The sequence below is a fragment of the Lactuca virosa genome, chromosome 3 (genome assembly GCF_052849685.1).
Source record: "Lactuca virosa cultivar CGN04683 chromosome 3, Lactuca_virosa_CGN04683_v6, whole genome shotgun sequence".
Classification (NCBI taxonomy): Eukaryota; Viridiplantae; Streptophyta; class Magnoliopsida; order Asterales; family Asteraceae; genus Lactuca; species Lactuca virosa.
Genome location: NC_136428.1, coordinates 177,116,559 through 177,126,970, shown reverse-complemented (window position 1 = coordinate 177,126,970; position 10,412 = coordinate 177,116,559). Strand labels below are relative to the sequence as shown.

The 10,412-nt window shown below is 38.3% G+C and overlaps 1 long non-coding RNA gene across 1 annotated transcript; it reads right to left on the bottom strand.

Moving 5' to 3' along the window:
• Positions 1–883: 883 nt before the first annotated feature.
• On the bottom strand, positions 884–3,478 carry LOC145162745 (uncharacterized). Its single transcript, XR_013739292.1, has 5 exons — positions 3,131–3,478; positions 2,680–2,972; positions 2,503–2,570; positions 2,309–2,417; positions 884–1,294 (listed from the first exon to the last, which is right to left on the bottom strand). It is a non-coding gene; the product is annotated as an uncharacterized LOC145162745 (long non-coding RNA).
• Between the last annotated feature and the right edge of the window lie 6,934 nt (positions 3,479–10,412).

The window sequence follows — 10,412 nt, the reverse complement described above, 5'->3', positions numbered from 1 at the left end:
ATTTAAACTTGCATTGTTTTACTATAAATATGATAAATTACTTGTACATTTCGGTCTTTGGGTTTTAAGACTACATTTACACATTAAGAAAAATATTGGATTTTCTAACACAAATACTACTTTTACAAACGAAAGGCTTTTAATAATACCAAACAAAAGCTTATGAACTCACCAACCTTTGTGTTGACACTTTTTCAAACAACTTGTATTCTCAGGAAATCATTAAACAGGTAACCAAGTGCTTTTGAGGATGGGGCGCTAAGGCGTCTACTATTTCATATTTTGTCAACATATTGTAATTGATTCGTAAACATGTAATTCATACAATGATGTCACTTTTTTCAATTATATATATGTTGGTTGTGTTTGCTTCAATTACTATTACAATTGTTGTTATGATACTATACATGAAGTCCTCCACCCCCGGACGTTTCCGCCATCCTTGGTTTGGGGGTGTGACATTAAACCCATCCAAAATAGAAAACAAAGCCATGGTCATGAAGTTCAAGTCATTACCCGTTCAGGGACTACTTGTACAAGTCCATACGTTTTTCTAGAAGTTATTATGATTTTTACAAAACCGCAAGGCATTTCAGACCAGTCTGGAAAAACGACCACTTTAACCATAGTTAGGATGAATATCAGGTCAGGAAAAAAAATCAAGTACAAAATACTCAATTTCTAAGCTTTGAGAGTTTACAGATCCTAATTCAGACTCCAGATGAATATTCTAGATTTTTTTTAAGACAAGGGCAGATTGGTCAAATCCACAACATTTTACAACTTTGGTTATTATGGGTTAAATGGCCTCTTAACCCATTAAGTCACACCGAAAAGCGACTTATAACCTGGAAAATGAGTCCTTAACAGTAGATATATAGTCTTGTGTCAAAATAACAATCACCACTTCAAATCCAACTCAAAGTACAATGGTTTTTATGTGCGAAACGAAAGTATAATACTATTAAGATGGTTATGGACTAAAGGTTTTTGGGTTGCATCATTCTAACACCTCAAATCATATTAAAACCCATGAGAAATGCTAGAACTAACACCATCAACTGCCATCATTGGTTGTATAAATATGTTATTGCCAAATTGTGGGAGTAGATGTGTTCCATCCGAATATTGTGACTCCAAGATGGGAAGCAATTGCTTGCACAGTTACATATTTTCCAACTCCAAGAAGTCCATTAATCACAAGAAAATGATTGCAAAGATTGTTGTTTTTTGATTTTCATTCTTCCTTAGTAATCACAATGTTCATGTGATGTAATCTTCCCGATAACATAACCTGTAGACCATATAAATGGGCAAGAATTTAACTAAACCTGTGTAGACTGTAAAGATTTGAAACAAAGACAATATATATATATATATATATATATATATATATATATATATATATATATATATATGGGAAAAGGGAATATACATTACAGCCCCAACTAAGCTTAGGTACTAAACCTCTTGAAAATACATTGTTTTACTATATAAAGATTACGGTTAATGGATTCACGATTAATACTTCAAGATGTAAATTCAAGATCGACACAATAGGGTTTAGGGTTTAGGGTTTAGGTTTAGGGTTTAGGGTTTAGGTTTAGGGTTTAGGGTTTAGGGTTTACATTTAAGGTTTAGGGTTTAGATTTAGGGTTTAGGGTTTAGGTTTAGGGTTTATGGTTTAAATTTAGGGTTTAGTAATGTTCACTTGGGTGAAATAATAAACGATAATTGAGGAAAGAAAACAGAGATGGTAAAACGATAATGAAAGAAAGAAATGTTATGGAGGATGATATATTTACCGAGTGAAACCAAATCGGGTATATTTAGCATGTTAAAACGACATATTTTACAAGTTTAATACCTAAGCTTAGGTGGGGCTGTAATATATATTCCCTATCCCCATATATATATATATATATATATATATATATATATATATATATATATATATATATATATATATATATATATTGAGGGTCCGCCTGAAAAAAAAAAAAAATAATAACAATGGTCATAAAGTAATCTGGTTATTTAACCTAATCTGTGTTAGATTGTAAAGATTTTAAACAAACACCATTTTTATAATGAGACGTAAGATGAGTAATGACTTCAATGTTCCCTGGTTCAATGTTGCATTTCATCTACCATGTGGTGTGCTACAATGAGTTAGCAAGGTAAAAGTGTAAAACACACCAGCCAAATCCAATTAGAGGGAACAAATATAATAGAAAAAAAGTAGTTCGTAACTTGGTCAAAAATTGAAGCCAACAATGGAGGAAGTAAAAAAATCTATACAACTTACAAATTTTAGCACCAAATCGAGTCAGTTGATAGGATAAGAGAAGTTGTAGCTTTCTTGGAACCCTGGGCACCACTTCCTCCGTCCTCTCCACTGCCTCACAGCTTTCAACCTGGAAATCAAACATGAACTTGTAATCAAACAAAACAGACAACTATAAAGATGGATTTTTTTTGTTAATAATCGACTTCTAATACCAGCTGACGACCCCAAAACCCAGACAAAGAAGCCAAAACCGGAAGGCAGTTCAAATACTTGAAGCTAACTGTCGAACAAAAGCAGATTATCAATTCATGAAAACAAAATCGAAGGTATGATATGCCGACATAGATGCTTACAAGGGAAGTGAGATGTCGTCAAAGCATAGGTCTTACCTTGTAAGGGATAAGATATACCAATCGCCGCCCACAGCCTTCTTATTGGATGCGGAAGCAGCTCATCTCCCGGAACGCTGTCTCCAGCGCAAATCAACTCGTCTTTGAAGAATGAATCGTGACGGGTAAGTCAAAAATTAAGAGCCATGACAGAGGATATTGGCGATTTGCTGATTAATAACTCGACCGATCGAGTCGTCGATCTCTGCATAGCAGTTATTTCTGTCACCCTTAGTCGACTGGTTGTTCCTCGTATGATTCCTTAACGCCGCCATCTCTCTCTATTAGTTAATCTGTTCTTAAAAAAAAGTTCAGATTATAGATTATAGAAAGGCGGATAGAAACTGAATCAGTAATCCTTCGATTACAAATTGCTATCAAATACAGAGCTGCGATTGAAAACCCTATTTTTTAAAAGCAAATGCAAACGGGAAGAAGATGATTCGCTTACCTGCAATTCCGCCAAAACCATTACTTCCTCCACTCCCCCGCCTTACGCCGACAGTGATAAACACTATTACAGTCGATTAGTATATTCCCACATGTGGTGGACAACAACGACGAAGCAAAGCCACGTAGCCAAGAAGAAGAAAGAGCTTTGGAATAAGAACGCATTTAATCAAGGGAGAAAGATAACGACCGATGTCTATGGCGGTGGAACATCTGATCGGGTGGAAGAGGCGGTGAAGGTGCAACCGACTCAAAATATTGACGGTGAAGGACTAAAGCTTTAAAAAAATATAAAAATAAGATGGCAAAAGAAACAATATAGAAAAAGTTATGAGGTCAAAATGTGATAAAGCGAAACCTATATGGCTAAAGTAAGGAAACCATAAAATGTACTGTAGATAAGGTCGGCTAATATAATCAAGGAAGAAAAAGAAAAAGAAACTTAACTTTCGGTCAAGGGAAGGCAACATGATAGAAATAAAGTGGCCAAAGTAGAAAAACCCAAAAAATACTGTAGACAAGGCTCTCCACTTTTAAGTGTATATATAATAACATATATATCAAAAGGCTTTTAGTCCAACGGTACCGGGTGTTGCCCTCCATTCTAAAGGTTGAGGGTTCAAGTCTTATTGGAGACATATGTGATTTTAGGAGTAGTGTAGATTTGTCGTTCTAATATATATATATATATATATATATATATATATATTAAGCGTGTCTTAATTAACTTCAGTGTAGCTTTTATAATAGCGAAATAGCATACTTTAACCCTTTGTGTAGAGAATTAAACCACGTACACCAAGGTTCGTTCTTTACACGAAGTAGAAAAGACTTGAAACATCCAAGTCAACTTTTAAGTTAAAATACTTAAAAGTACAAATTTCAAAAATAAAAATACCATTCTTTAGCAATTGTACGAATTTTATTAATCAATAAGCAATAAATTATTCTCATGTATGGTCATTTCTTGAAAAGTTTATTCTAAATATTCAAAACATTGTATAATCTTTTTAGTCTCTTACAAGTTACAAGTTAAATTACATATAGTCTTTTTGGTTCTTTGATGGAATATCACTTTTTCGATAATAAACTATTTTCGTTTGACGACCAAAAATATTTGAGTATTTCGTTATATTTTATACATGGTGTAGAAATGGCTTTTGGTATAAATATTAAAACAGGTGTTATTCTGAGAACAACAATTTACTTTGAATATGAAACAAAATGTGTAACACTCGTGCCCCGAAGGTATAATTATTTGATTTAATTCTATTAAGGTTGGCTTTGGATACCTTAGGCTAGCTTCAGATACCCTACCCTAGGCGTAGATAGCCTCCTACACTTAGCGTATGTGATTGAACACATTCGGGGACTTATTGCTCTATGTTGGGCGTAGAGCATTGCAACGCAGGGCGTTGCCGCGCTGATGACAAACCCTAATTTTAGGGTTATGGCTCCTATTGAAGGACCTAAACTTTTGGAGGACTTTCTTATGACCAGCCGCCATCTCGAAACCCTAATCCCTTGGGGAGCTTGTGATTGATTCTTGGTGTATTTTTGATAGTGAACGCAGGCCATTGTTGAAATTGTAGTGCACTTAAGCTTGTGGATCCAGACCTTTCATCCCTTTGTCTATCTTCAAAAGGTAAAAATTTCAAACCTTGTTAAATCCTTTGCTAGAACTTTCGCGTGTATGGGTGTATGTCCTTTTTGTCCCATATTCTCGGTCTATTTGGGTATGAGCTACTCCAAACCTTATGAGTAGCATATCTAGACGTTTTGGGGTGTATTAAGTCATAAAAATGCAATATTGGCCCTTCCTTCCATCCATGCACGAGATAGGGAGCATGAAGTGAACAAAATAGTTAGGATTTTGGTTTTGAGCTCTTTTTAGCTATACAAAGTGTCACACCCCAAAACCGGAACGACGGAATACGTTCTGGGGTGGAGGACGTCAGGTACAGTATCATAACAATGCATAATAGTAAAGACAAGCAACAACATCCATTGCATTAAGATAATAATTGTAATACAAGCGTGTTCTGTACAGTTTGTAAGACACCAAAAGTATAATCAAAATAAAAGGTGAGTCTTGTATGTGCTCCATCTTCTCAAAAGGTTCATCTGTACCTGTCTATTGATGACCTGAGAATACAAGTTATTTTGAAAGAGTTTATCAGCATAAAGCTGGTGAGTTCATAAGTATTTAGTGTCATTGCTTGTATAAAAATGTTTACAACAATGTAGTATAATAGCTTATATCAATGGTTGACAATAGTATACTCCCTAGAAAATCCTATATTTTCCAGTAAAAGTAGTCTTCTACCAAGACCCGTTTGTTTGCATGTTTGATCCTTTAAAAAAGGTAAAAGTTTTCCCCAGTGAAACAATCAGTAAAAAAATATAGTTTTGGACTTTATTCATGTAAAGTAATTGGGAAAATAAGGTTTTACCCCAGCAGTGGCACTGCCGGCTAAATGAAATAAAATGCAGACTCCAGGTAGTATTAAATGTACAATACACCTCGGGGAGCCTGTTTGGCCTTTAATTCTTAATGTGTAATTAAAGGTTTGAATGTGAACTCGTATGTAACCATGTTGATTGACGATCGAATAACTGATGACCCTCCGAGTCATACGTAGTGATGTGACATTTTTTCACCCCTTGGCCTTTCGGCTGGAACTGTAGCTAGCAGTCGGGATGTGGGAGTGTCAGTCCCGTATAGATCTATACACACAATGCCGGCTCTCCCTCCAGGAGACTCTGGTTACACGGTGATACCACTGTGAAGTGTCGTATCGAAAAGTAGTATGTCACATTCTAATTATAGTATATTCTCTTGTATATTGTATAATGTATTTTCTGGTATAATGTATAGAGTGTTCCCTTGTATAGTATATAGTATTCTCTTTGTATAGTATTTAGCATGTATTGACTCATGACTATACTGACTCTGGTAGGTGTCATTGCAATAGTAGTAATGAGTAATAATCCTTAACTATACCTATTATAGTTAAATAGTAATGTTGGTTGCATGCCTTTGATACACAAAGTTACTGAACTGAAGTGAAGACTTTTATATCCAACACAAATATATATATGATATATAACTAAGAATTCAACGACAATCGGACAAATAACAGAATACCCTAAGTCCACAATCAAACAAGGAACAGGAAATAAGGTGAGCTATCAGTCCTAAGTCCTTCAAGTCTTACTTATATAAATATATTAGTATAGATATGGGTTTGAAAATAAAGCAAGTTTAAAAGAGTTTGAAAACAGTTTTGGCATTTAAAGAGTTTGATAAAAGGTTTGAAACACTTGAAAATCCAAAGTTTGATGGTAATTTGAAAGTAGTAGCAAATCTTGTAGTCTGTTCTAGTTATTAATCACATGTGATTGATACAATAACTATAACAGTTCAACTTGTATTCCCCCCCATAAAAGCATTTAAAATCATTTAAAAGGTTGATTTAGGGGTAAGAACTCACCTGCAGTGAGTGGAGTGGATGGAAATGTCGGGTAGGATGCTAGGTGTCAAGTGAGGACTTGAACACACACACTGATCCTGTGTAACATGTAGTGATACATAAATGTATCTAATTAGTTATTTAATAACTAAATAATCAAGTAAAGACACTCTAATACATGGAAACACTTAGTTTCAAGTGCTAGGAGTGCTAAAGGGTTGTATCTAAGGAGAGTATGGCCTCACATTGGAGTTTACTCCTCAAATGGCAACCCTACATGTGTTTACGGTTTCTGGACCATTTCCCCCATGAGTTTACGGCCGTAAACTCATGGAAATGGTGTATTTGTGTGTTTTAAGGTCTTATATCTCACAAGGAAGGGTTCTAAATTTGAATCAAAGGCTTAGGAAGTGGTTAGGGCTCATAAGGACTCACCAATGGAGTTTACGGTCCTTGGACCACCCTTGGGAGTTTACGGTCGTAAACCCATGAGTTTACGGCGGTAAACTCATGGTTACTCCAACCATTTCGTGATTTGGTGTTTCTAGTTCATGCATGCAAGGTTCTAGTCTTTTATCCAAGCTATAGAAGGTGTTAGGGGCATCTAAACACCACTTGGGGGTGTTTACGGTTCAAGGATATCCCTTGACCGTAAACACATATAATCTTGGGGATTTTGATGTCCTTTCCATGGATTAGCAAGTATACTAAGCAAATAACTAGTTAGGGGGAGTATACTTACTTATATGAAGCTTGTAAGAGTGTTTAGGGCCCAAGAACACTAGTGTGTGTTCTTGGTGTTTTGAAGAACACTTGAAGATCTAAGTAAAAATGAAGAATCCATGGATGAAATGATGTATAAACACTAGATTAAGTGCTATATGAACGAATCTAGGAAGGAAACACTTATATTTTGGCGGATTTGAAGAAATGAACTTATGATACTTGAGAGAAAAAGTTGGTGTTCTTGAGGTGGGAAGTGTAAAATGAGGGAAATAGTGGGTAAACTCATGCTATATGCATGAGTTCTTGGGAAAATGGTGTTTACGGCCCAAACTCCTCTTGTTTGGCCGTAAACACCTAGCTAAGGTGTTGTTGTTTTTGTTTGTTACACATCAATCATAACGACACTTCCTTTTATTTATTCGTTTGACGAATTTAAAAATAAAACACCCAAACGGACTTAAAACCGGCCAAAATGTACTGGAATGTATTTGACTAATTATTTGAAGTGTTTAACTGTAGACATTATACAAATGAAAATTTCAGGTTGTCACATCATCCCCCCGTTAGAGGGAATTTCGTCCCGAAATTAGAGTTCAGGCAACTAAGTTATTACAAAATAACTAAGTAAAAAGATGAGGATATTTAAGTTTCATCTGATCCTCGCGCTCCCAAGTGAATTCAGGTCCTCGCCTGGCGTTCCAGCGAACCTTCACGATTGGGATGCAGCTTTGTTTTGTTCGTTTGACCTCTCGGTCCATGATCTCTACTGGTTCTTCCACGTAGTTGAGGCTCTCGTTGATCTCGATCTCGTCGAGTGGGATTACAAGAGTCTCGTCGGATAGGCACTTTTTCAAGTTAGAGACGTGGAAGGTAGGATGTACGTTACTTACGTGGGGAAGGTTGAGTTTGTAAGCTACGGGGCCGATTCTAGTGAGAATTTCGAAAGGCCCTATGTATCTTGGATTCAGCTTTCCACGCTTTCCGAAGCGTATCAAGCCTTTCCAGGGTGAGACTTTCAAAAGGACTCGGTCTCCCACTTGGAACTCCAAAGGTTTCCTCCGTTTGTCTGCGTAGCTTTTCTGTCGGTCTCTGGAGGCTTTCAATCGTTCACGAATCTGAATGATCTTCTCTGTCGTTTCCCGAATGATCTCCGGACCCGTGAGAGTGCTGTGAGGAACTCGTCCTTTAGCTAATTGGGTGTCACCCACCTCAGCCCAACACAGAGGGGATCTGCACTTTCGGCCATAGAGGGCTTCAAATGGAGCAGCCTTGATGCTCGTGTGATAACTGTTGTTGTATGAGAATTCGACAAGGGGTAAGTGGGTATCCCATGCCTTACCAAAGTCGATCACACAGGCTCGAAGAATATCTTCCAAAGTTTGGATAGTCCTCTCACTTTGTCCGTCGGTCTGTGGATGGTAGGCTGTACTCATGTCCAGCCTCGTTCCTAAGGAGCTTTGTAACGACTGCGAGAACCTCGAAGTGAATCTACTATCTCTATCTGAGATAATAGATATAGGAACACCATGCAGCCGTACGATCTCCCTAATGTATGTTCTTGTGAGCTTCTCCATCTTGTCGGTTTCTTTGATGGGTAGGAAGTGTGCGGACTTGGTCAATCTGTCGACGATGACCCATATGGTATCAAGTCCACCCACTGTCTTGGGTAACTTGGTTATGAAGTCCATAGTGATCCGCTCCCACTTCGACTCAGGTATCTCCGGTTGTTGGAGTAGACCTGACGGTTTCTGGTATTCGACCTTGACCTTCGCGCAAGTAAGGAATTTACTTACGAAGGTAGCAATCTCTGCTTTCATGTTAGGCCACCAGTATGACTTCTTGAGATCTAGATACATCTTATCTGAACCTGGGTGGACGGAATATCGAGTATTGTGCGCTTCCTTCATGACCAAGTCTCTGAAGCCACCGTGCTTCGGTGTCCAGATCCGGTCCATCAGATATAAGGCTCCTTCACCCTTGGCTTCCAGGTTCTTATCCATTCCTCGCAGGGATTCTCCCGCTACATTTTCAGGTTTCAAAGCTTCGAACTGAGCCTCCTTAATTTGTGAGGATAGATGCGAATGGATAGTCATTGTTAGTGACTTGACTCTTTGGCCAGAATATTCTTTCCGACTTAGGGCGTCTGCTACTACGTTGGCTTTACCCGGATGATAGCGAATTTCGCATTCGTAGTCATTGAGTAGCTCGACCCACCGTCGTTGTCTCATGTTGAGCTCTTTCTGGTTGAAGATGTGTTGGAGGCTTTTGTGGTCGGTATAGATGGTGCTCTTCGTACCATACAGATAGTGTCTCCAGATTTTTAGGGCGAACACAACCGCTCCTAATTCGAGGTCGTGTGTGGTGTAGTTGACCTCGTGTGTCTTCAGCTGTCTTGAGGCGTAGGCGATGACCTTACCTCGTTGCATCAGAACACAGCCGAGCCCTTGGTTGGATGCATCGCAGTATACCACGAAGTATTCTATCCCTTCAGGGAGGGACAGTATCGGTGCAGTGCATAAGGTTCGCTTCAGGGTTCGGAATGCCTTCTCTTGTTTCTCTTCCCAGTCAAAGGCCACGCCTTTCTGGGTCAATGTAGTCAGGGGTTTCGCGATTCGAGAGAAGTTTTGAATGAACCTGCGGTAGTAGCCAGCGAGGCCTAGAAATTGACGAATTTCCGTAGGCATCTTCGGTGCTGACTAGTTCTCAATGGCTTTAATCTTGGATGGGTCCACGTGGATTCCTTCTTCGCTCACCACATGTCCTAAGAATTCGACTCTTCGGATCCAAAATTCGCACTTAGAGAACTTCGCGTATAGCTTCTCCGATCATAAGGTTTCCAGGACTTGTCGTAGATGATTGCTATGCTCTTCCTTACTTCGAGAGTAGATAAGTATGTCATCAATGAAGACGATGACGAATTGATCCAAGTAAGGACGGCATACCTTATTCATTAAGTCCATGAATACTGAGGGCGCATTGGTGAGTCTGAACGGCATCACCACGAACTCGTAGTGTCCGTAACGAGTTCGGAAGGCTGTTTTCGGAACATCTTCCTCAAGCACTCGTAACTGGTGATACCCGGAC